Genomic DNA, 26072 nt, shown 5'->3' on the forward strand with positions numbered 1-26072 from the left:
TTGGGGTAAAGTTAGAATTAGGGTAAGGGTTAGGGTTATGGTTAGGGTTATGGTTGAGGTAAATAGAGTGAGAGATTTTGTTGAGTTTTAGGGTTATAGTTTGGGTTAGGGTTGGGTTAGATAGAATGAGATATTTTGGTTAGGGCTAGGGTTGGGTTAGTTAGGGTTAGGGTTAGGTTAGTTAGGGTTGGGGTTGCACTTGGGGTTGGACCTGGGCTTGGGGTTGGGGTTGGGGTTGGGGCTGGGGTAGGGTTCTGGTTAGGGTTAGGGTTCTGGTTAGGGTTAGGGTTAGGATTCTGTTTAGGGTTAGGGTTAGGGTTAGTGTTCGGGTGGAGTTAATGTGAGAGATTTTGTTGAGTTTTAGGGTTAGGGTTACGGTTACGGTTAGGTTTACTTTTATGGTTAGGGTTAGGGTTAGGGTTGGGGATAGGGTCAGGTTCTGGGTTTGGGTTTTGGATTGGGTTTGGGGTTACGTTAGGGTTAGGGTTAGGGTTCGGTTAGTATGGTATTTTTTTTTTTATGTAGAAACACAGAACGGATGACTATGTCTTTTGTTGCCAAATTTGGTGTTATTTGCTCCAGTAGTTTTGTGGTTTAAGTTAAGGGAAACACAGTCAGAACATTTATATGCAAAATTGTTTTCTCTAGCGGATCCCGCTATTGAAAATTTAAATCCCTTTTACCATAGAGATTCCCAATTATCCAAATCTAGATTTTTGATACGTTTCTGGCGCAGGATATCATTACGGTTTATTTTGATGATTTTCTCGTTTATACTCTAGAACAATGTGGTCCAACCTTTAGGGTTAGGGTTAGGGTTAGGGCTAGGGTTGGGGTTAGGGTTTGGGTTTGGGTTAGGGTTAAGGTTAAGGTTAAGGTTTGGCTTTGGCTTTGGGTTGGGGTTGGGGTTGGGGTGGAGTTAGAGTTAGAGTTGTTAGAGTTAGAGCTAGAGTTAATGTGAGAGATTTTGTTGAGTCTTAGGGTTACGGTTAGGGTTAGGGTTAGGGTTTGGGTTGGGATGGAGGTTGGAGTAAAGTTAGAAGTAGGGTTAGGGTTTGGGTTAGGGTTAGGGTTGAGTTAGATAGAGTGAGAGATTTTGTTGAGTTTTAGGGTTAGCGTTAGTTTAGATAGAGTGAGAGATTTTGTTTAGGGTTAGGGTTAGGGTTGGGTTAGTTAGAGTTAGGGTTATGGTTGGGTTAGTTAGGGTTAGGGTTAGGGTTGGGGTTGGGGTTAGGGTAGGGTTAGTGTTAGGGTTAGGGTTCGGGGTAGGGTTAGTGTTAGGGTTAGGGTGGAGTTAGAGTTAGAGCTAGAGTTAATGTGAGAGATTTTGTTGAGTTTTAGGGTTAGGGTTACGGTTAGGGTTAGGGTTAGGGTTAGGGTTAGGGTTAGGGTTTGGGTTAGGGTTAGGGTTAGGGTTAGGGTGGAGTTAAAGTTAGAGCTAGGGTTAGGGTTAGGGATAGGGTCAGGGTCTGGGTTTGGGTTTGGGTTTGGGTTGGGTTTGGGGTTGCGTTATGGTTAGGGTTTGGGTTCGGGTTAGGGTTCGGGTTGGGGTAAAGTTAGAATTAGGGTAAGAGTTAGGGTTAGGGTTAGGGTTGAGTTAGATAGAGTGAGAGATTTTGATGTGTGTAAAGAAGTGTGATGACAGGGATGGAATCTTTTTGGATCCCACCGCTGCCACCAAATGTAAAGAAGTGTGATGACAGGGATGGAATCTTTTTGGACCCCACCGCTGCCACCTTCTACCTCTATGTATCCACTTTTCAATGTTGTCGCTGCCACCACCTTTGAAAGATGCTTTGCTCAAATAATAAGCAACATTTGAAGAAACAGTAACTTGTTTATTTATAGCACAAAGCTTGATGGTTGCAAGAATGTTATATCTTGAGGTGAACGATGTTACTTCTATACAGTAAATGTTGCAAGATTTCTCAATAGTTTCACTGAGCTTAGTATGGTATCAGCTTTATATTACTTGTTTCTTTCAGTTAGGAATACTGTCCTTCTTGAACTTAGTTGACCTGTACCCGATCAAACTTGGATTGGGGAGTTTAACTGGTTAACCCTAGTCCTCCTTGACTTAGGGATAGAGCCTCAGCTCTTTAGTTATTCCTACTAAAGACTCAGCAACTTTAATTTTAGCCCTTCTCCGCTAAAACTCTCTAGCTGCTCAACTTCCTCCCACAATCTCTTTTTTTCGATCACCCTCCTTTCTCACTGAACAGAACCAACTGCTCTGCTCAACCGACAAACTCCAACTGCCGAATTCCAACTGCTAAATTTTTGAATTCTAAGGCTTCCAGCAGCAAGGTGAAGCCACGCCCCTTTTCCTGGCCATGCCTTAGAGGCTCCCAGCTTCTGTATAAGAATAGCTGAAATATACAACCTTAAACAGTCAACCCTAACATAGCAATCATGAATAAAACACAATGATCATGACATCTTTACAATGTGTTTTAGGGTTAAGGTTAGGGTTAGGGTTGTGTTAGATAGAGTGATTTTGTTTAGGGTTAGGGTTAGGGTTAGGGTTGTTAGAGTTAGAGCTAGAATTAATGTGAGAGATTTTGTTGAGTTTTAAGGTTAGGGTTACGGTTAGGGTTACTTTTAGGGTTAGGGTTAGGGTTAGGGTTGTGGTCGTGGTCAGGGTTGGGGTCGGGGTCGGTTTCGGGTTAGGGTTAGGGTTAGAGATAGGGTCAGGGTCTGGGTTTGTGTTTGGGTTGGGTTTGGGGTTGTGTTAGGGTTAGGGTTAGGGTTTTTGTTAGGGTTAGGGTTAGGTTTCGGGTTGGGATGGGGGTTGGGGTAAAGTTAGAATTAGGGTAAGGGTTAGGGTTATGGTTAGGGTTATGGTTGAGGTAAATAGAGTGAGAGATTTTGTTGAGTTTTAGGGTTATAGTTTGGGTTAGGGTTGGGTTAGATAGAATGAGATATTTTGGTTAGGGCTAGGGTTGGGTTAGTTAGGGTTAGGGTTAGGTTAGTTAGGGTTGGGGTTGCACTTGGGGTTGGACCTGGGCTTGGGGTTGGGGTTGGGGTTGGGGCTGGGGTAGGGTTCTGGTTAGGGTTAGGGTTCTGGTTAGGGTTAGGGTTAGGATTCTGTTTAGGGTTAGGGTTAGGGTTAGTGTTCGGGTGGAGTTAATGTGAGAGATTTTGTTGAGTTTTAGGGTTAGGGTTACGGTTACGGTTAGGTTTACTTTTATGGTTAGGGTTAGGGTTAGGGTTGGGGATAGGGTCAGGTTCTGGGTTTGGGTTTTGGATTGGGTTTGGGGTTACGTTAGGGTTAGGGTTAGGGTTCGGTTAGTATGGTTTTTTTTTTTTTTATGTAGAAACACAGAACGGATGACTATGTCTTTTGTTGCCAAATTTGGTGTTATTTGCTCCAGTAGTTTTGTGGTTTAAGTTAAGGGAAACACAGTCAGAACATTTATATGCAAAATTGTTTTCTCTAGCGGATCCCGCTATTGAAAATTTAAATCCCTTTTACCATAGAGATTCCCAATTATCCAAATCTAGATTTTTGATACGTTTCTGGCGCAGGATATCATTACGGTTTATTTTGATGATTTTCTCGTTTATACTCTAGAACAATGTGGTCCAACCTTTAGGGTTAGGGTTAGGGTTAGGGCTAGGGTTGGGGTTAGGGTTTGGGTTTGGGTTAGGGTTAAGGTTAAGGTTAAGGTTTGGCTTTGGCTTTGGGTTGGGGTTGGGGTTGGGGTGGAGTTAGAGTTAGAGTTGTTAGAGTTAGAGCTAGAGTTAATGTGAGAGATTTTGTTGAGTTTTAGGGTTACGGTTAGGGTTAGGGTTAGGGTTTGGGTTGGGATGGAGGTTGGAGTAAAGTTAGAAGTAGGGTTAGGGTTTGGGTTAGGGTTAGGGTTGAGTTAGATAGAGTGAGAGATTTTGTTGAGTTTTAGGGTTAGCGTTAGTTTAGATAGAGTGAGAGATTTTGTTTAGGGTTAGGGTTAGGGTTGGGTTAGTTAGAGTTAGGGTTATGGTTGGGTTAGTTAGGATTAGGGTTAGGGTTGGGGTTGGGGTTAGGGTAGGGTTAGTGTTAGGGTTAGGGTTCGGGGTAGGGTTAGTGTTAGGGTTAGGGTGGAGTTAGAGTTAGAGCTAGAGTTAATGTGAGAGATTTTGTTGAGTTTTAGGGTTAGTGTTAGGGTTAGGGTTAGGGTTAGGGTTAGGGTTAGGGTTTGGGTTAGGGTTAGGGTTAGGGTTAGGGTTAGGGTTAGGGTTAGGGTTAGGGTTAGGGTTAGGGTTAGGGTGGAGTTAAAGTTAGAGCTAGGGTTAGGGTTAGGGATAGGGTCAGGGTCTGGGTTTGGGTTTGGGTTTGGGTTGGGTTTGGGGTTGCGTTATGGTTAGGGTTTGGGTTCGGGTTAGGGTTCGGGTTGGGGTAAAGTTAGAATTAGGGTAAGAGTTAGGGTTAGGGTTAGGGTTGAGTTAGATAGAGTGAGAGATTTTGATGTGTGTAAAGAAGTGTGATGACAGGGATGGAATCTTTTTGGATCCCACCGCTGCCACCAAATGTAAAGAAGTGTGATGACAGGGATGGAATCTTTTTGGACCCCACCGCTGCCACCTTCTACCTCTATGTATCCACTTTTCAATGTTGTCGCTGCCACCACCTTTGAAAGATGCTTTGCTCAAATAATAAGCAACATTTGAAGAAACAGTAACTTGTTTATTTATAGCACAAAGCTTGATGGTTGCAAGAATGTTATATCTTGAGGTGAACGATGTTACTTCTATACAGTAAATGTTGCAAGATTTCTCAATAGTTTCACTGAGCTTAGTATGGTATCAGCTTTATATTACTTGTTTCTTTCAGTTAGGAATACTGTCCTTCTTGAACTTAGTTGACCTGTACCCGATCAAACTTGGATTGGGGAGTTTAACTGGTTAACCCTAGTCCTCCTTGACTTAGGGATATAGCCTCAGCTCTTTAGTTATTCCTACTAAAGACTCAGCAACTTTAATTTTAGCCCTTCTCCGCTAAAACTCTCTAGCTGCTCAACTTCCTCCCACAATCTCTTTTTTTCGATCACCCTCCTTTCTCACTGAACAGAACCAACTGCTCTGCTCAACCGACAAACTCCAACTGCCGAATTCCAACTGCTAAATTTTTGAATTCTAAGGCTTCCAGCAGCAAGGTGAAGCCACGCCCCTTTTCCTGGCCATGCCTTAGAGGCTCCCAGCTTCTGTATAAGAATAGCTGAAATATACAACCTTAAACAGTCAACCCTAACATAGCAATCATGAATAAAACACAATGATCATGACATCTTTACAATGTGTTTTAGGGTTAAGGTTAGGGTTAGGGTTGTGTTAGATAGAGTGATTTTGTTTAGGGTTAGGGTTAGGGTTAGGGTTGTTAGAGTTAGAGCTAGAATTAATGTGAGAGATTTTGTTGAGTTTTAAGGTTAGGGTTACGGTTAGGGTTACTTTTAGGGTTAGGGTTAGGGTTAGGGTTGTGGTCGTGGTCAGGGTTGGGGTCGGGGTCGGTTTTGGGTTAGGGTTAGGGTTAGAGATAGGGTCAGGGTCTGGGTTTGTGTTTGGGTTGGGTTTGGGGTTGTGTTAGGGTTAGGGTTAGGGTTTTTGTTAGGGTTAGGGTTAGGTTTCGGGTTGGGATGGGGGTTGGGGTAAAGTTAGAATTAGGGTAAGGGTTAGGGTTATGGTTAGGGTTATGGTTGAGGTAAATAGAGTGAGAGATTTTGTTGAGTTTTAGGGTTATCGTTTGGGTTAGGGTTGGGTTAGATAGAATGAGATATTTTGGTTAGGGCTAGGGTTGGGTTAGTTAGGGTTAGGGTTAGGTTAGTTAGGGTTGGGGTTGCACTTGGGGTTGGACCTGGGCTTGGGGTTGGGGTTGGGGTTGGGGCTGGGGTAGGGTTCTGGTTAGGGTTAGGGTTCTGGTTAGGGTTAGGGTTAGGATTCTGTTTAGGGTTAGGGTTAGGGTTAGTGTTCAGGTGGAGTTAATGTGAGAGATTTTGTTGAGTTTTAGGGTTAGGGTTACGGTTACGGTTAGGTTTACTTTTATGGTTAGGGTTAGGGTTAGGGTTGGGGATAGGGTCAGGTTCTGGGTTTGGGTTTTGGATTGGGTTTGGGGTTACGTTAGGGTTAGGGTTAGGGTTAGGGTTCGGTTAGTATGGTTTTTTTTTTTTTTATGTAGAAACACAGAACGGATGACTATGTCTTTTGTTGCCAAATTTGGTGTTATTTGCTCCAGTAGTTTTGTGGTTTAAGTTAAGGGAAACACAGTCAGAACATTTATATGCAAAATTGTTTTCTCTAGCGGATCCCGCTATTGAAAATTTAAATCCCTTTTACCATAGAGATTCCCAATTATCCAAATCTAGATTTTTGATACGTTTCTGGCGCAGGATATCATTACGGTTTATTTTGATGATTTTCTCGTTTATACTCTAGAACAATGTGGTCCAACCTTTAGGGTTAGGGTTAGGGTTAGGGCTAGGGTTGGGGTTAGGGTTTGGGTTTGGGTTAGGGTTTGGCTTTGGCTTTGGGTTGGGGTTGGGGTTGGGGTGGAGTTAGAGTTAGAGTTGTTAGAGTTAGAGCTAGAGTTAATGTGAGAGATTTTGTTGAGTTTTAGGGTTACGGTTAGGGTTAGGGTTAGGGTTTGGGTTGGGATGGAGGTTGGAGTAAAGTTAGAAGTAGGGTTAGGGTTTGGGTTAGGGTTAGGGTTGAGTTAGATAGAGTGAGAGATTTTGTTGAGTTTTAGGGTTAGCGTTAGTTTAGATAGAGTGAGAGATTTTGTTTAGGGTTAGGGTTAGGGTTGGGTTAGTTAGAGTTAGGGTTATGGTTGGGTTAGTTAGGGTTAGGGTTAGGGTTGGGGTTGGGGTTAGGGTAGGGTTAGTGTTAGGGTTAGGGTTCGGGGTAGGGTTAGTGTTAGGGTTAGGGTGGAGTTAGAGTTAGAGCTAGAGTTAATGTGAGAGATTTTGTTGAGTTTTAGGGTTAGTGTTAGGGTTAGGGTTAGGGTTAGGGTTAGGGTTTGGGTTAGGGTTTGGGTTAGGGTTAGGGTTAGGGTTAGGGTTAGGGTTAGGGTGGAGTTAAAGTTAGAGCTAGGGTTAGGGTTAGGGATAGGGTCAGGGTCTGGGTTTGGGTTTGGGTTTGGGTTGGGTTTGGGGTTGCGTTATGGTTAGGGTTTGGGTTCGGGTTAGGGTTCGGGTTGGGGTAAAGTTAGAATTAGGGTAAGAGTTAGGGTTAGGGTTAGGGTTGAGTTAGATAGAGTGAGAGATTTTGATGTGTGTAAAGAAGTGTGATGACAGGGATGGAATCTTTTTGGATCCCACCGCTGCCACCAAATGTAAAGAAGTGTGATGACAGGGATGGAATCTTTTTGGACCCCACCGCTGCCACCTTCTACCTCTATGTATCCACTTTTCAATGTTGTCGCTGCCACCACCTTTGAAAGATGCTTTGCTCAAATAATAAGCAACATTTGAAAAAACAGTAACTTGTTTATTTATAGCACAAAGCTTGATGGTTGCAAGAATGTTATAATGTTGCAACGATGTTACTTCTATACAGTAAATGTTGCAAGATTTCTCAATAGTTTCACTGAGCTTAGTATGGTATCAGCTTTATATTACTTGTTTCTTTCAGTTAGGAATACTGTCCTTCTTGAACTTAGTTGACCTGTACCCGATCAAACTTGGATTGGGGAGTTTAACTGGTTAACCCTAGTCCTCCTTGACTTAGGGATATAGCCTCAGCTCTTTAGTTATTCCTACTAAAGACTCAGCAACTTTAATTTTAGCCCTTCTCCGCTAAAACTCTCTAGCTGCTCAACTTCCTCCCACAATCTCTTTTTTTCGATCACCCTCCTTTCTCACTGAACAGAACCAACTGCTCTGCTCAACCGACAAACTCCAACTGCCGAATTCCAACTGCTAAATTTTTGAATTCTAAGGCTTCCAGCAGCAAGGTGAAGCCACGCCCCTTTTCCTGGCCATGCCTTAGAGGCTCCCAGCTTCTGTATAAGAATAGCTGAAATATACAACCTTAAACAGTCAACCCTAACATAGCAATCATGAATAAAACACAATGATCATGACATCTTTACAATGTGTTTTAGGGTTAAGGTTAGGGTTAGGGTTGTGTTAGATAGAGTGATTTTGTTTAGGGTTAGGGTTAGGGTTAGGGTTGTTAGAGTTAGAGCTAGAATTAATGTGAGAGATTTTGTTGAGTTTTAAGGTTAGGGTTACGGTTAGGGTTACTTTTAGGGTTAGGGTTAGGGTTAGGGTTGTGGTCGTGGTCAGGGTTGGGGTCGGGGTCGGTTTTGGGTTAGGGTTAGGGTTAGAGATAGGGTCAGGGTCTGGGTTTGTGTTTGGGTTGGGTTTGGGGTTGTGTTAGGGTTAGGGTTAGGGTTTTTGTTAGGGTTAGGGTTAGGTTTCGGGTTGGGATGGGGGTTGGGGTAAAGTTAGAATTAGGGTAAGGGTTAGGGTTATGGTTAGGGTTATGGTTGAGGTAAATAGAGTGAGAGATTTTGTTGAGTTTTAGGGTTATAGTTTGGGTTAGGGTTGGGTTAGATAGAATGAGATATTTTGGTTAGGGCTAGGGTTGGGTTAGTTAGGGTTAGGGTTAGGTTAGTTAGGGTTGGGGTTGCACTTGGGGTTGGACCTGGGCTTGGGGTTGGGGTTGGGGTTGGGGCTGGGGTAGGGTTCTGGTTAGGGTTAGGGTTCTGGTTAGGGTTAGGGTTAGGATTCTGTTTAGGGTTAGGGTTAGGGTTAGTGTTCAGGTGGAGTTAATGTGAGAGATTTTGTTGAGTTTTAGGGTTAGGGTTACGGTTACGGTTAGGTTTACTTTTATGGTTAGGGTTAGGGTTAGGGTTGGGGATAGGGTCAGGTTCTGGGTTTGGGTTTTGGATTGGGTTTGGGGTTACGTTAGGGTTAGGGTTAGGGTTAGGGTTCGGTTAGTATGGTTTTTTTTTTTTTATGTAGAAACACAGAACGGATGACTATGTCTTTTGTTGCCAAATTTGGTGTTATTTGCTCCAGTAGTTTTGTGGTTTAAGTTAAGGGAAACACAGTCAGAACATTTATATGCAAAATTGTTTTCTCTAGCGGATCCCGCTATTGAAAATTTAAATCCCTTTTACCATAGAGATTCCCAATTATCCAAATCTAGATTTTTGATACGTTTCTGGCGCAGGATATCATTACGGTTTATTTTGATGATTTTCTCGTTTATACTCTAGAACAATGTGGTCCAACCTTTAGGGTTAGGGTTAGGGTTAGGGCTAGGGTTGGGGTTAGGGTTTGGGTTTGGGTTAGGGTTAAGGTTAAGGTTAAGGTTTGGCTTTGGCTTTGGGTTGGGGTTGGGGTTGGGGTGGAGTTAGAGTTAGAGTTGTTAGAGTTAGAGCTAGAGTTAATGTGAGAGATTTTGTTGAGTTTTAGGGTTACGGTTAGGGTTAGGGTTAGGGTTTGGGTTGGGATGGAGGTTGGAGTAAAGTTAGAAGTAGGGTTAGGGTTTGGGTTAGGGTTAGGGTTGAGTTAGATAGAGTGAGAGATTTTGTTGAGTTTTAGGGTTAGCGTTAGTTTAGATAGAGTGAGAGATTTTGTTTAGGGTTAGGGTTAGGGTTGGGTTAGTTAGAGTTAGGGTTATGGTTGGGTTAGTTAGGGTTAGGGTTAGGGTTGGGGTTGGGGTTAGGGTAGGGTTAGTGTTAGGGTTAGGGTTCGGGGTAGGGTTAGTGTTAGGGTTAGGGTGGAGTTAGAGTTAGAGCTAGAGTTAATGTGAGAGATTTTGTTGAGTTTTAGGGTTAGTGTTAGGGTTAGGGTTAGGGTTCGGGGTAGGGTTAGGGTTAGGGTTAGGGTTAGGGTTAGGGTTAGGGTGGAGTTAAAGTTAGAGCTAGGGTTAGGGTTAGGGATAGGGTCAGGGTCTGGGTTTGGGTTTGGGTTTGGGTTGGGTTTGGGGTTGCGTTATGGTTAGGGTTTGGGTTCGGGTTAGGGTTCGGGTTGGGGTAAAGTTAGAATTAGGGTAAGAGTTAGGGTTAGGGTTAGGGTTGAGTTAGATAGAGTGAGAGATTTTGATGTGTGTAAAGAAGTGTGATGACAGGGATGGAATCTTTTTGGATCCCACCGCTGCCACCAAATGTAAAGAAGTGTGATGAAAGGGATGGAATCTTTTTGGACCCCACCGCTGCCACCTTCTACCTCTATGTATCCACTTTTCAATGTTGTCGCTGCCACCACCTTTGAAAGATGCTTTGCTCAAATAATAAGCAACATTTGAAGAAACAGTAACTTGTTTATTTATAGCACAAAGCTTGATGGTTGCAAGAATGTTATATCTTGAGGTGAACGATGTTACTTCTGTACAGTAAATGTTGCAAGATTTCTCAATAGTTTCACTGAGCTTAGTATGGTATCAGCTTTATATTACTTGTTTCTTTCAGTTAGGAATACTGTCCTTCTTGAACTTAGTTGACCTGTACCCGATCAAACTTGGATTGGGGAGTTTAACTGGTTAACCCTAGTGCTCCTTGACTTAGGGATATAGCCTCAGCTCTTTAGTTATTCCTACTAAAGACTCAGCAACTTTAATTTTAGCCCTTCTCCGCTAAAACTCTCTAGCTGCTCAACTTCCTCCCACAATCTCTATTTTTCGATCACCCTCCTTTCTCACTGAACAGAACCAACTGCTCTGCTCAACCGACAAACTCCAACTGCCGAATTCCAACTGCTAAATTTTTGAATTCTAAGGCTTCCACCAGCAAGGTGAAGCCACGCCCCTTTTCCTGGCCATGCCTTAGAGGCTCCCAGCTTCTGTATAAGAATAGCTGAAATATACAACCTTAAACAGTCAACCCTAACATAGCAATCATGAATAAAACACAATGATCATGACATCTTTACAATGTGTTTTAGGGTTAAGGTTAGGGTTAGGGTTGTGTTAGATAGAGTGATTTTGTTTAGGGTTAGGGTTAGGGTTAGGGTTGTTAGAGTTAGAGCTAGAATTAATGTGAGAGATTTTGTTGAGTTTTAAGGTTAGGGTTACGGTTAGGGTTACTTTTAGGGTTAGGGTTAGGGTTAGGGTTGTGGTCGTGGTCAGGGTTGGGGTCGGGGTCGGTTTCGGGTTAGGGTTAGGGTTAGAGATAGGGTCAGGGTCTGGGTTTGTGTTTGGGTTGGGTTTGGGGTTGTGTTAGGGTTAGGGTTAGGGTTTTTGTTAGGGTTAGGGTTAGGTTTCGGGTTGGGATGGGGGTTGGGGTAAAGTTAGAATTAGGGTAAGGGTTAGGGTTATGGTTAGGGTTATGGTTGAGGTAAATAGAGTGAGAGATTTTGTTGAGTTTTAGGGTTAAGGTTAGGGTTAGGGTTGTGTTAGATAGAATGAGATATTTTGGTTAGGGTTAGGGTTAGGGTTAGGGTTGTTAGAGTTAGAGCTAGAATTAATGTGAGAGATTTTGTTGAGTTTTAAGGTTAGGGTTACGGTTAGGGTTACTTTTAGGGTTAGGGTTAGGGTTAGGGTTGTGGTCGTGGTCAGGGTTGGGGTCGGGGTCGGTTTTGGGTTAGGGTTAGGGTTAGAGATAGGGTCAGGGTCTGGGTTTGTGTTTGGGTTGGGTTTGGGGTTGTGTTAGGGTTAGGGTTAGGGTTTTTGTTAGGGTTAGGGTTAGGTTTCGGGTTGGGATGGGGGTTGGGGTAAAGTTAGAATTAGGGTAAGGGTTAGGGTTATGGTTAGGGTTATGGTTGAGGTAAATAGAGTGAGAGATTTTGTTGAGTTTTAGGGTTATAGTTTGGGTTAGGGTTGGGTTAGATAGAATGAGATATTTTGGTTAGGGCTAGGGTTGGGTTAGTTAGGGTTAGGGTTAGGTTAGTTAGGGTTGGGGTTGCACTTGGGGTTGGACCTGGGCTTGGGGTTGGGGTTGGGGTTGGGGCTGGGGTAGGGTTCTGGTTAGGGTTAGGGTTCTGGTTAGGGTTAGGGTTAGGATTCTGTTTAGGGTTAGGGTTAGGGTGGAGTTAATGTGAGAGATTTTGTTGAGTTTTAGGGTTAGGGTTACGGTTACGGTTAGGTTTACTTTTATGGTTAGGGTTAGGGTTAGGGTTGGGGATAGGGTCAGGTTCTGGGTTTGGGTTTTGGATTGGGTTTGGGGTTACGTTAGGGTTAGGGTTAGGGTTCGGTTAGTATGGTTTTTTTTTTTTTATGTAGAAACACAGAACGGATGACTATGTCTTTTGTTGCCAAATTTGGTGTTATTTGCTCCAGTAGTTTTGTGGTTTAAGTTAAGAGAAACACAGTCAGAACATTTATATGCAAAATTGTTTTCTCTAGCGGATCCCGCTATTGAAAATTTAAATCCCTTTTACCATAGAGATTCCCAATTATCCAAATCTAGATTTTTGATACGTTTCTGGCGCAGGATATCATTACGGTTTATTTTGATGATTTTCTCGTTTATACTCTAGAACAATGTGGTCCAACCTTTAGGGTTAGGGTTAGGGTTAGGGCTAGGGTTGGGGTTAGGGTTTGGGTTTGGGTTAGGGTTAAGGTTAAGGTTAAGGTTTGGCTTTGGCTTTGGGTTGGGGTTGGGGTTGGGGTGGAGTTAGAGTTAGAGTTGTTAGAGTTAGAGCTAGAGTTAATGTGAGAGATTTTGTTGAGTTTTAGGGTTACGGTTAGGGTTAGGGTTAGGGTTTGGGTTGGGATGGAGGTTGGAGTAAAGTTAGAAGTAGGGTTAGGGTTTGGGTTAGGGTTAGGGTTGAGTTAGATAGAGTGAGAGATTTTGTTGAGTTTTAGGGTTAGCGTTAGTTTAGATAGAGTGAGAGATTTTGTTTAGGGTTAGGGTTAGGGTTGGGTTAGTTAGAGTTAGGGTTATGGTTGGGTTAGTTAGGGTTAGGGTTAGGGTTGGGGTTGGGGTTAGGGTAGGGTTAGTGTTAGGGTTAGGGTTCGGGGTAGGGTTAGTGTTAGGGTTAGGGTGGAGTTAGAGTTAGAGCTAGAGTTAATGTGAGAGATTTTGTTGAGTTTTAGGGTTAGGGTTACGGTTACGGTTAGGGTTAGGGTTAGGGTTAGGGTTAGGGTTAGGGTTTGGGTTAGGGTTAGGGTTAGGGTTAGGGTTAGGGTGGAGTTAAAGTTAGAGCTAAGGTTAGGGTTAGGGATAGGGTCAGGGTCTGGGTTTGGGTTTGGGTTTGGGTTGGGTTTGGGGTTGCGTTATGGTTAGGGTTTGGGTTCGGGTTAGGGTTCGGGTTGGGGTAAAGTTAGAATTAGGGTAAGAGTTAGGGTTAGGGTTAGGGTTGAGTTAGATAGAGTGAGAGATTTTGATGTGTGTAAAGAAGTGTGATGACAGGGATGGAATCTTTTTGGATCCCACCGCTGCCACCAAATGTAAAGAAGTGTGATGACAGGGATGGAATCTTTTTGGACCCCACCGCTGCCACCTTCTACCTCTATGTATTCCACTTTTCAATGTTGTCGCTGCCACCACCTTTGAAAGATGCTTTGCTCAAATAATAAGCAACATTTGAAGAAACAGTAACTTGTTTATTTATAGCACAAAGCTTGATGGTTGCAAGAATGTTATATCTTGAGGTGAACGATGTTACTTCTGTACAGTAAATGTTGCAAGATTTCTCAATAGTTTCACTGAGCTTAGTATGGTATCAGCTTTATATTACTTGTTTCTTTCAGTTAGGAATACTGTCCTTCTTGAACTTAGTTGACCTGTACCCGATCAAACTTGGATTGGGGAGTTTAACTGGTTAACCCTAGTCCTCCTTGACTTAGGGATATAGCCTCAGCTCTTTAGTTATTCCTACTAAAGACTCAGCAACTTTAATTTTAGCCCTTCTCCGCTAAAACTCTCTAGCTGCTCAACTTCCTCCCACAATCTCTTTTTTCGATCACCCTCCTTTCTCACTGAACAGAACCAACTGCTCTGCTCAACCGACAAACTCCAACTGCCGAATTCCAACTGCTAAATTTTTGAATTCTAAGGCTTCCACCAGCAAGGTGAAGCCACGCCCCTTTTCCTGGCCATGCCTTAGAGGCTCCCAGCTTCTGTATAAGAATAGCTGAAATATACAACCTTAAACAGTCAACCCTAACATAGCAATCATGAATAAAACACAATGATCATGACATCTTTACAATGTGTTTTAGGGTTAAGGTTAGGGTTAGGGTTGTGTTAGATAGAGTGATTTTGTTTAGGGTTAGGGTTAGGGTTAGGGTTGTTAGAGTTAGAGCTAGAATTAATGTGAGAGATTTTGTTGAGTTTTAAGGTTAGGGTTACGGTTAGGGTTACTTTTAGGGTTAGGGTTAGGGTTAGGGTTGTGGTCGTGGTCAGGGTTGGGGTCGGGGTCGGTTTCGGGTTCGGGTTAGGGTTAGAGATAGGGTCAGGGTCTGGGTTTGTGTTTGGGTTGGGTTTGGGGTTGTGTTAGGGTTAGGGTTAGGGTTTTTGTTAGGGTTAGGGTTAGGTTTCGGGTTGGGATGGGGGTTGGGGTAAAGTTAGAATTAGGGTAAGGGTTAGGGTTATGGTTAGGGTTATGGTTGAGGTAAATAGAGTGAGAGATTTTGTTGAGTTTTAGGGTTATAGTTTGGGTTAGGGTTGGGTTAGATAGAATGAGATATTTTGGTTAGGGCTAGGGTTGGGTTAGTTAGGGTTAGGGTTAGGTTAGTTAGGGTTGGGGTTGCACTTGGGGTTGGACCTGGGCTTGGGGTTGGGGTTGGGGTTGGGGCTGGGGTAGGGTTCTGGTTAGGGTTAGGGTTCTGGTTAGGGTTAGGGTTAGGATTCTGTTTAGGGTTAGGGTTAGGGTTAGTGTTCGGGTGGAGTTAATGTGAGAGATTTTGTTGAGTTTTAGGGTTAGGGTTACGGTTACGGTTAGGTTTACTTTTATGGTTAGGGTTAGGGTTAGGGTTGGGGATAGGGTCAGGTTCTGGGTTTGGGTTTTGGATTGGGTTTGGGGTTACGTTAGGGTTAGGGTTAGGGTTCGGTTAGTATGGTATTTTTTTTTTTATGTAGAAACACAGAACGGATGACTATGTCTTTTGTTGCCAAATTTGGTGTTATTTGCTCCAGTAGTTTTGTGGTTTAAGTTAAGGGAAACACAGTCAGAACATTTATATGCAAAATTGTTTTCTCTAGCGGATCCCGCTATTGAAAATTTAAATCCCTTTTACCATAGAGATTCCCAATTATCCAAATCTAGATTTTTGATACGTTTCTGGCGCAGGATATCATTACGGTTTATTTTGATGATTTTCTCGTTTATACTCTAGAACAATGTGGTCCAACCTTTAGGGTTAGGGTTAGGGTTAGGGCTAGGGTTGCGGTTAGGGTTAGGGCTAGGGTTGGGGTTAGGGTTTGGGTTTGGGTTTGGGTTAGGGTTAAGGTTAAGGTTAAGGTTTGGCTTTGGCTTTGGCTTTGGGTTGGGGTTGGGGTTGGGGTGGAGTTAGAGTTAGAGTTGTTAGAGTTAGAGCTAGAGTTAATGGGAGAGATTTTGTTGAGTTTTAGGGTTACGGTTAGGGTTAGGGTTAGGGTTTGGGTTGGGATGGAGGTTGGAGTAAAGTTAGAAGTAGGGTTAGGGTTTGGGTTAGGGTTAGGGTTGAGTTAGATAGAGTGAGAGATTTTGTTGAGTTTTAGGGTTAGCGTTAGTTTAGATGGAGTGAGAGATTTTGTTTAGGGTTAGGGTTAGGGTTGGGTTAGTTAGAGTTAGGGTTATGGTTGGGTTAGTTAGGGTTAGGGTTAGGGTTGGGGTTGGGGTTAGGGTAGGGTTAGTGTTAGGGTTAGGGTTCGGGGTAGGGTTAGTGTTAGGGTTAGGGTGGAGTTAGAGTTAGAGCTAGAGTTAATGTGAGAGATTTTGTTGAGTTTTAGGGTTAGGGTTACGGTTACGGTTAGGGTTAGGGTTAGGGTTAGGGTTTGGGTTAGGGTTAGGGTTAGGGTTAGGGTTAGGGTTAGGGTTAGGGTTAGGGTTAGGGTTAGGGTTAGGGTTAGGGTTAGGGTTAGGGTTGGGTTAGGGTTAGGGTTAGGGTGGAGTTAGAGTTAGAGCTAGGGTTAGGGTTAGGGATAGGAACAGGGTCTGGGTTTGGGTTTGGGTTTGGGATGGGTTTGGGGTTGCGTTATGGTTAGGGTTTGGGTTCGGGTTAGGGTTCGGGTTGGGGTAAAGTTAGAATTAGGGTAAGAGTTAGGGTTAGGGTTAGGGTTGAGTTAGATAGAGTGAGAGATTTTGATGTGTGTAAAGAAGTGTGATGACAGGGATGGAATCTTTTTGGATCCCACCGCTGCCACCAAATGTAAAGAAGTGTGATGACAGGGATGGAATCTTTTTGGACCCCACCGCTGCCACCAAATTGCGAAGGATTCACCTTCTACCTCTATGTATTCCACTTTTCAATGTTGTCGCTGCCACCACCTTTGAAAGATGCTTTGCTCAAATAATAAGCAACATTTGAAGAAACAGTAACTTGTTTATTTATAGCACAAAGCTTGATGGTTGCAAGAATGTTATATCTTGAGGTGAACGATGTTACTTCTGTACAGTAAATGTTGCAAGATTTCTCAATAGTTTCACTGAGCTTAGTATGGTATCAGCTTTATATTACTTGTTTCTTTCAGTTAGGAATACTGTCCTTCTTGAACTTAGTTGACCTGTACGCGATCAAACTTGGATTGGGGAGTTTAACTGGTTAACCCTAGTCCTCCTTGACTTAGGGATATAGCCTCAGCTCTTTAGTTATTCCTACTAAAGACTCAGCAACTTTAATTTTAGCCCTTCTCCACTAAAACTCTCTAGCTGCTCAACTTCCTCCCACAATCTCTTTTTTTTGATCACCCTCCTTTCTCACTGAACAGAACCAACTGCTCTGCTCAACCGACAAACTCCAACTGCCGAATTCCAACTGCTAAATTTTTGAATTCTAAGGCTTCCACCAGCAAGGTGAAGCCACGCCCCTTTTCCTGGCCATGCCTTAGAGGCTCCCAGCTTCTGTATAAGAATAGCTGAAATATACAACCTTAAACAGTCAACCCTAACATAGCAATCATGAATAAAACACAATGATCATGACATCTTTACAATGTGTTTTAGGGTTAAGGTTAGGGTTAGGGTTGTGTTAGATAGAGTGATTTTGTTTAGGGTTAGGGTTAGGGTTAGGGTTGTTAGAGTTAGAGCTAGAATTAATGTGAGAGATTTTGTTGAGAGTTAGAGCTAGAATTAATGTGAGAGATTTTGTTGAGTTTTAAGGTTAGGGTTACGGTTAGGGTTACTTTTAGGGTTAGGGTTAGGGTTAGGGTTGTGGTCGTGGTCAGGGTTGGGGTCGGGGTCGGTTTCGGGTTAGGGTTAGGGTTAGAGATAGGGTCAGGGTCTGGGTTTGTGTTTGGGTTGGGTTTGGGGTTGTGTTAGGGTTAGGGTTAGGGTTTTTGTTAGGGTTAGGGTTAGGTTTCGGGTTGGGATGGGGGTTGGGGTAAAGTTAGAATTAGGGTAAGGGTTAGGGTTATGGTTAGGGTTATGGTTGAGGTAAATAGAGTGAGAGATTTTGTTGAGTTTTAGGGTTATAGTTTGGGTTAGGGTTGGGTTAGATAGAATGAGATATTTTGGTTAGGGCTAGGGTTGGGTTAGTTAGGGTTAGGGTTAGGTTAGTTAGGGTTGGGGTTGCACTTGGGGTTGGACCTGGGCTTGGGGTTGGGGTTGGGGTTGGGGCTGGGGTAGGGTTCTGGTTAGGGTTAGGGTTCTGGTTAGGGTTAGGGTTAGGATTCTGTTTAGGGTTAGGGTTAGGGTTAGGGTTCGGGTGGAGTTAATGTGAGAGATTTTGTTGAGTTTTAGGGTTAGGGTTACGGTTACGGTTAGGTTTACTTTTATGGTTAGGGTTAGGGTTAGGGTTGGGGATAGGGTCAGGTTCTGGGTTTGGGTTTTGGATTGGGTTTGGGGTTACGTTAGGGTTAGGGTTAGGGTTCGGTTAGTATGGTATTTTTTTTTTATGTAGAAACACAGAACGGATGACTATGTCTTTTGTTGCCAAATTTGGTGTTATTTGCTCCAGTAGTTTTGTGGTTTAAGTTAAGGGAAACACAGTCAGAACATTTATATGCAAAATTGTTTTCTCTAGCGGATCCCGCTATTGAAAATTTAAATCCCTTTTACCATAGAGATTCCCAATTATCCAAATCTAGATTTTTGATACGTTTCTGGCGCAGGATATCATTACGGTTTATTTTGATGATTTTCTCGTTTATACTCTAGAACAATGTGGTCCAACCTTTAGGGTTAGGGTTAGGGTTAGGGCTAGGGTTGGGGTTAGGGTTTGGGTTTGGGTTAGGGTTAAGGTTAAGGTTAAGGTTTGGCTTTGGCTTTGGGTTGGGGTTGGGGTTGGGGTGGAGTTAGAGTTAGAGTTGTTAGAGTTAGAGCTAGAGTTAATGTGAGAGATTTTGTTGAGTTTTAGGGTTACGGTTAGGGTTAGGGTTAGGGTTTGGGTTGGGATGGAGGTTGGAGTAAAGTTAGAAGTAGGGTTAGGGTTTGGGTTAGGGTTAGGGTTGAGTTAGATAGAGTGAGAGATTTTGTTGAGTTTTAGGGTTAGCGTTAGTTTAGATAGAGTGAGAGATTTTGTTTAGGGTTAGGGTTAGGGTTGGGTTAGTTAGAGTTAGGGTTATGGTTGGGTTAGTTAGGGTTAGGGTTAGGGTTGGGGTTGGGGTTAGGGTAGGGTTAGTGTTAGGGTTAGGGTTCGGGGTAGGGTTAGTGTTAGGGTTAGGGTGGAGTTAGAGTTAGAGCTAGAGTTAATGTGAGAGATTTTGTTGAGTTTTAGGGTTAGGGTTACGGTTACGGTTAGGGTTAGGGTTAGGGTTAGGGTTAGGGTTAGGGTTTGGGTTAGGGTTAGGGTTAGGGTTAGGGTTAGGGTGGAGTTAAAGTTAGAGCTAAGGTTAGGGTTAGGGATAGGGTCAGGGTCTGGGTTTGGGTTTGGGTTTGGGTTGGGTTTGGGGTTGCGTTATGGTTAGGTTTTGGGTTCGGGTTAGGGTTCGGGTTGGGGTAAAGTTAGAATTAGGGTAAGAGTTAGGGTTAGGGTTAGGGTTGAGTTAGATAGAGTGAGAGATTTTGATGTGTGTAAAGAAGTGTGATGACAGGGATGGAATCTTTTTGGATCCCACCGCTGCCACCAAATGTAAAGAAGTGTGATGACAGGGATGGAATCTTTTTGGACCCCACCGCTGCCACCAAATTGCGAAGGATTCACCTTCTACCTCTATGTATTCCACTTTTCAATGTTGTCGCTGCCACCACCTTTGAAAGATGCTTTGCTCAAATAATAAGCAACATTTGAAGAAACAGTAACTTGTTTATTTATAGCACAAAGCTTGATGGTTGCAAGAATGTTATATCTTGAGGTGAACGATGTTACTTCTGTACAGTAAATGTTGCAAGATTTCTCAATAGTTTCACTGAGCTTAGTATGGTATCAGCTTTATATTACTTGTTTCTTTCAGTTAGGAATACTGTCCTTCTTGAACTTAGTTGACCTGTACCCGATCAAACTTGGATTGGGGAGTTTAACTGGTTAACCCTAGTCCTCCTTGACTTAGGGATATAGCCTCAGCTCTTTAGTTATTCCTACTAAAGACTCAGCAACTTTAATTTTAGCCCTTCTCCGCTAAAACTCTCTAGCTGCTCAACTTCCTCCCACAATCTCTATTTTTCGATCACCCTCCTTTCTCACTGAACAGAACCAACTGCTCTGCTCAACCGACAAACTCCAACTGCCGAATTCCAACTGCTAAATTTTTGAATTCTAAGGCTTCCAGCAGCAAGGTGAAGCCACGCCCCTTTTCCTGGCCATGCCTTAGAGGCTCCCAGCTTCTGTATAAGAATAGCTGAAATATACAACCTTAAACAGTCAACCCTAACATAGCAATCATGAATAAAACACAATGATCATGACATCTTTACAATGTGTTTTAGGGTTAAGGTTAGGGTTAGGGTTGTGTTAGATAGAGTGATTTTGTTTAGGGTTAGGGTTAGGGTTAGGGTTGTTAGAGTTAGAACTAGAATTAATGTGAGAGATTTTGTTGAGTTTTAAGGTTAGGGTTACGGTTAGGGTTACTTTTAGGGTTAGGGTTAGGGTTAGGGTTGTGGTCGTGGTCAGGGTTGGGGTCGGGGTCGGTTTCGGGTTAGGGTTAGGGTTAGAGATAGGGTCAGGGTCTGGGTTTGTGTTTGGGTTGGGTTTGGGGTTGTGTTAGGGTTAGGGTTAGGGTTTTTGTTAGGGTTAGGGTTAGGTTTCGGGTTGGGATGGGGGTTGGGGTAAAGTTAGAATTAGGGTAAGGGTTAGGGTTATGGTTAGGGTTATGGTTGAGGTAAATAGAGTGAGAGATTTTGTTGAGTTTTAGGGTTAAGGTTAGGGTTAGGGTTGTGTTAGATAGAATGAGATATTTTGGTTAGGGTTAGGGTTAGGGTTAGGGTTGTTAGAGTTAGAGCTAGAATTAATGTGAGAGATTTTGTTGAGTTTTAAGGTTAGGGTTACGGTTAGGGTTACTTTTAGGGTTAGGGTTAGGGTTAGGGTTGTGGTCGTGGTCAGGGTTGGGGTCGGGGTCGGTTTCGGGTTAGGGTTAGGGTTAGAGATAGGGTCAGGGTCTGGGTTTGTGTTTGGGTTGGGTTTGGGGTTGTGTTAGGGTTAGGGTTAGGGTTTTTGTTAGGGTTAGGGTTAGGTTTCGGGTTGGGATGGGGGTTGGGGTAAAGTTAGAATTAGGGTAAGGGTTAGGGTTATGGTTAGGGTTATGGTTGAGGTAAATAGAGTGAGAGATTTTGTTGAGTTTTAGGGTTATAGTTTGGGTTAGGGTTGGGTTAGATAGAATGAGATATTTTGGTTAGGGCTAGGGTTGGGTTAGTTAGGGTTAGGGTTAGGTTAGTTAGGGTTGGGGTTGCACTTGGGGTTGGACCTGGGCTTGGGCTTGGGGTTGGGGTTGGGGCTGGGGTAGGGTTCTGGTTAGGGTTAGGGTTCTGGTTAGGGTTAGGGTTAGGATTCTGTTTAGGGTTAGGGTTAGGGTTAGTGTTCGGGTGGAGTTAATGTGAGAGATTTTGTTGAGTTTTAGGGTTAGGGTTACGGTTACGGTTAGGTTTACTTTTATGGTTAGGGTTAGGGTTAGGGTTGGGGATAGGGTCAGGTTCTGGGTTTGGGTTTTGGATTGGGTTTGGGGTTACGTTAGGGTTAGGGTTAGGGTTCGGTTAGTATGGTTTTTTTTTTTTATGTAGAAACACAGAACGGATGACTATGTCTTTTGTTGCCAAATTTGGTGTTATTTGCTCCAGTAGTTTTGTGGTTTAAGTTAAGGGAAACACAGTCAGAACATTTATATGCAAAATTGTTTTCTCTAGCGGATCCCGCTATTGAAAATTTAAATCCCTTTTACCATAGAGATTCCCAATTATCCAAATCTAGATTTTTGATACGTTTCTGGCGCAGGATATCATTACGGTTTATTTTGATGATTTTCTCGTTTATACTCTAGAACAATGTGGTCCAACCTTTAGGGTTAGGGTTAGGGTTAGGGCTAGGGTTGGGGTTAGGGTTTGGGTTTGGGTTAGGGTTAAGGTTAAGGTTAAGGTTTGGCTTTGGCTTTGGGTTGGGGTTGGGGTTGGGGTGGAGTTAGAGTTAGAGTTGTTAGAGTTAGAGCTAGAGTTAATGTGAAAGATTTTGTTGAGTTTTAGGGTTACGGTTAGGGTTAGGGTTAGGGTTTGGGTTGGGATGGAGGTTGGAGTAAAGTTAGAAGTAGGGTTAGGGTTTGGGTTAGGGTTAGGGTTGAGTTAGATAGAGTGAGAGATTTTGTTGAGTTTTAGGGTTAGCGTTAGTTTAGATAGAGTGAGAGATTTTGTTTAGGGTTAGGGTTAGGGTTGGGTTAGTTAGAGTTAGGGTTATGGTTGGGTTAGTTAGGGTTAGGGTTAGGGTTGGGGTTGGGGTTAGGGTAGGGTTAGTGTTAGGGTTAGGGTTCGGGGTAGGGTTAGTGTTAGGGTTAGGGTGGAGTTAGAGTTAGAGCTAGAGTTAATGTGAGAGATTTTGTTGAGTTTTAGGGTTAGGGTTACGGTTACGGTTAGGGTTAGGGTTAGGGTTAGGGTTTGGGTTAGGGTTTGGGTTAGGGTTAGGGTTAGGGTTAGGGTTAGGGTGGAGTTAAAGTTAGAGCTAGGGTTAGGGTTAGGGATAGGGTCAGGGTCTGGGTTTGGGTTTGGGTTTGGGTTGGGTTTGGGGTTGCGTTATGGTTAGGGTTTGGGTTCGGGTTAGGGTTCGGGTTGGGGTAAAGTTAGAATTAGGGTAAGAGTTAGGGTTAGGGTTAGGGTTGAGTTAGATAGAGTGAGAGATTTTGATGTGTGTAAAGAAGTGTGATGACAGGGATGGAATCTTTTTGGATCCCACCGCTGCCACCAAATGTAAAGAAGTGTGATGACAGGGATGGAATCTTTTTGGACCCCACCGCTGCCACCAAATTGCGAAGGATTCACCTTCTACCTCTATGTATTCCACTTTTCAATGTTGTCGCTGCCACCACCTTTGAAAGATGCTTTGCTCAAATAATAAGCAACATTTGAAGAAACAGTAACTTGTTTATTTATAGCACAAAGCTTGATGGTTGCAAGAATGTTATATCTTGAGGTGAACGATGTTACTTCTGTACAGTAAATGTTGCAAGATTTCTCAATAGTTTCACTGAGCTTAGTATGGTATCAGCTTTATATTACTTGTTTCTTTCAGTTAGGAATACTGTCCTTCTTGAACTTAGTTGACCTGTACCCGATCAAACTTGGATTGGGGAGTTTAACTGGTTAACCCTAGTCCTCCTTGACTTAGGGATATAGCCTCAGCTCTTTAGTTATTCCTACTAAAGACTCAGCAACTTTAATTTTAGCCCTTCTCCGCTAAAACTCTCTAGCTGCTCAACTTCCTCCCACAATCTCTTTTTTTTGATCACCCTCCTTTCTCACTGAACAGAACCAACTGCTCTGCTCAACCGACAAACTCCAACTGCCGAATTCCAACTGCTAAATTTTTGAATTCTAAGGCTTCCACCAGCAAGGTGAAGCCACGCCCCTTTTCCTGGCCATGCCTTAGAGGCTCCCAGCTTCTGTATAAGAATAGCTGAAATATACAACCTTAAACAGTCAACCCTAACATAGCAATCATGAATAAAACACAATGATCATGACATCTTTACAATGTGTTTTAGGGTTAAGGTTAGGGTTAGGGTTGTGTTAGATAGAGTGATTTTGTTTAGGGTTAGGGTTAGGGTTAGGGTTGTTAGAGTTAGAGCTAGAATTAATGTGAGAGATTTTGTTGAGTTTTAAGGTTAGGGTTACGGTTAGGGTTACTTTTAGGGTTAGGGTTAGGGTTAGGGTTGTGGTCGTGGTCAGGGTTGGGGTCGGGGTCGGTTTCGGGTTAGGGTTAGGGTTAGAGATAGGGTCAGGGCCTGGGTTTGTGTTTGGGTTGGGTTTGGGGTTGTGTTAGGGTTAGGGTTAGGGTTTTTGTTAGGGTTAGGGTTAGGTTTCGGGTTGGGATGGGGGTTTTGGTAAAGTTAGGGTAAGGGTTAGGGTTATGGTTAGGGTTATGGTTGAGGTAAATAGAGTGAGAGATTTTGTTGAGTTTTAGGGTTATAGTTTGGGTTAGGGTTGGGTTAGATAGAATGAGATATTTTGGTTAGGGCTAGGGTTGGGTTAGTTAGGGTTAGGGTTAGGTTAGTTAGGGTTGGGGTTGCACTTGGGGTTGGACCTGGGCTTGGGGTTGGGGTTGGGGTTGGGGCTGGGGTAGGGTTCTGGTTAGGGTTAGGGTTCTGGTTAGGGTTAGGGTTAGGATTCTGTTTAGGGTTAGGGTTAGGGTTAGGGTTCGGGTGGAGTTAATGTGAGAGATTTTGTTGAGTTTTAGGGTTAGGGTTACGGTTACGGTTAGGTTTACTTTTATGGTTAGGGTTAGGGTTAGGGTTGGGGATAGGGTCAGGTTCTGGGTTTGGGTTTTGGATTGGGTTTGGGGTTACGTTAGGGTTAGGGTTAGGGTTCGGTTAGTATGGTATTTTTTTTTATGTAGAAACACAGAACGGATGACTATGTCTTTTGTTGCCAAATTTGGTGTTATTTGCTCCAGTAGTTTTGTGGTTTAAGTTAAGGGAAACACAGTCAGAACATTTATATGCAAAATTGTTTTCTCTAGCGGATCCCGCTATTGAAAATTTAAATCCCTTTTACCATAGAGATTCCCAATTATCCAAATCTAGATTTTTGATACGTTTCTGGCGCAGGATATCATTACGGTTTATTTTGATGATTTTCTCGTTTATACTCTAGAACAATGTGGTCCAACCTTTAGGGTTAGGGTTAGGGTTAGGGCTAGGGTTGGGGTTAGGGTTTGGGTTTGGGTTAGGGTTAAGGTTAAGGTTAAGGTTTGGCTTTGGCTTTGGGTTGGGGTTGGGGTTGGGGTGGAGTTAGAGTTAGAGTTGTTAGAGTTAGAGCTAGAGTTAATGTGAGAGATTTTGTTGAGTTTTAGGGTTACGGTTAGGGTTAGGGTTAGGGTTTGGGTTGGGATGGAGGTTGGAGTAAAGTTAGAAGTAGGGTTAGGGTTTGGGTTAGGGTTAGGGTTGAGTTAGATAGAGTGAGAGATTTTGTTGAGTTTTAGGGTTAGCGTTAGTTTAGATAGAGTGAGAGATTTTGTTTAGGGTTAGGGTTAGGGTTGGGTTAGTTAGAGTTAGGGTTATGGTTGGGTTAGTTAGGGTTAGGGTTAGGGTTGGGGTTGGGGTTAGGGTAGGGTTAGTGTTAGGGTTAGGGTTCGGGGTAGGGTTAGTGTTAGGGTTAGGGTGGAGTTAGAGTTAGAGCTAGAGTTAATGTGAGAGATTTTGTTGAGTTTTAGGGTTAGGGTTACGGTTACGGTTAGGGTTAGGGTTAGGGTTAGGGTTAGGGTTTGGGTTAGGGTTAGGGTTAGGGTTAGGGTTAGGGTGGAGTTAAAGTTAGAGCTAAGGTTAGGGTTAGGGATAGGGTCAGGGTCTGGGTTTGGGTTTGGGTTTGGGTTGGGTTTGGGGTTGCGTTATGGTTAGGGTTTGGGTTCGGGTTAGGGTTCGGGTTGGGGTAAAGTTAGAATTAGGGTAAGAGTTAGGGTTAGGGTTAGGGTTGAGTTAGATAGAGTGAGAGATTTTGATGTGTGTAAAGAAGTGTGATGACAGGGATGGAATCTTTTTGGATCCCACCGCTGCCACCAAATGTAAAGAAGTGTGATGACAGGGATGGAATCTTTTTGGACCCCACCGCTGCCACCAAATTGCGAAGGATTCACCTTCTACCTCTATGTATTCCACTTTTCAATGTTGTCGCTGCCACCACCTTTGAAAGATGCTTTGCTCAAATAATAAGCAACATTTGAAGAAACAGTAACTTGTTTATTTATAGCACAAAGCTTGATGGTTGCAAGAATGTTATATCTTGAGGTGAACGATGTTACTTCTGTACAGTAAATGTTGCAAGATTTCTCAATAGTTTCACTGAGCTTAGTATGGTATCAGCTTTATATTACTTGTTTCTTTCAGTTAGGAATACTGTCCTTCTTGAACTTAGTTGACCTGTACCCGATCAAACTTGGATTGGGGAGTTTAACTGGTTAACCCTAGTCCTCCTTGACTTAGGGATATAGCCTCAGCTCTTTAGTTATTCCTACTAAAGACTCAGCAACTTTAATTTTAGCCCTTCTCCGCTAAAACTCTCTAGCTGCTCAACTTCCTCCCACAATCTCTTTTTTTCGATCACCCTCCTTTCTCACTGAACAGAACCAACTGCTCTGCTCAACCGACAAACTCCAACTGCCGAATTCCAACTGCTAAATTTTTGAATTCTAAGGCTTCCACCAGCAAGGTGAAGCCACGCCCCTTTTCCTGGCCATGCCTTAGAGGCTCCCAGCTTCTGTATAAGAATAGCTGAAATATACAACCTTAAACAGTCAACCCTAACATAGCAATCATGAATAAAACACAATGATCATGACATCTTTACAATGTGTTTTAGGGTTAAGGTTAGGGTTAGGGTTGTGTTAGATAGAGTGATTTTGTTTAGGGTTAGGGTTAGGGTTAGGGTTGTTAGAGTTAGAGCTAGAATTAATGTGAGAGATTTTGTTGAGTTTTAAGGTTAGGGTTACGGTTAGGGTTACTT

The sequence above is a fragment of the Anolis carolinensis genome, chromosome 1, assembly GCF_035594765.1.
Source record: "Anolis carolinensis isolate JA03-04 chromosome 1, rAnoCar3.1.pri, whole genome shotgun sequence".
In the NCBI taxonomy this organism is placed as follows: domain Eukaryota; kingdom Metazoa; phylum Chordata; class Lepidosauria; order Squamata; family Dactyloidae; genus Anolis; species Anolis carolinensis.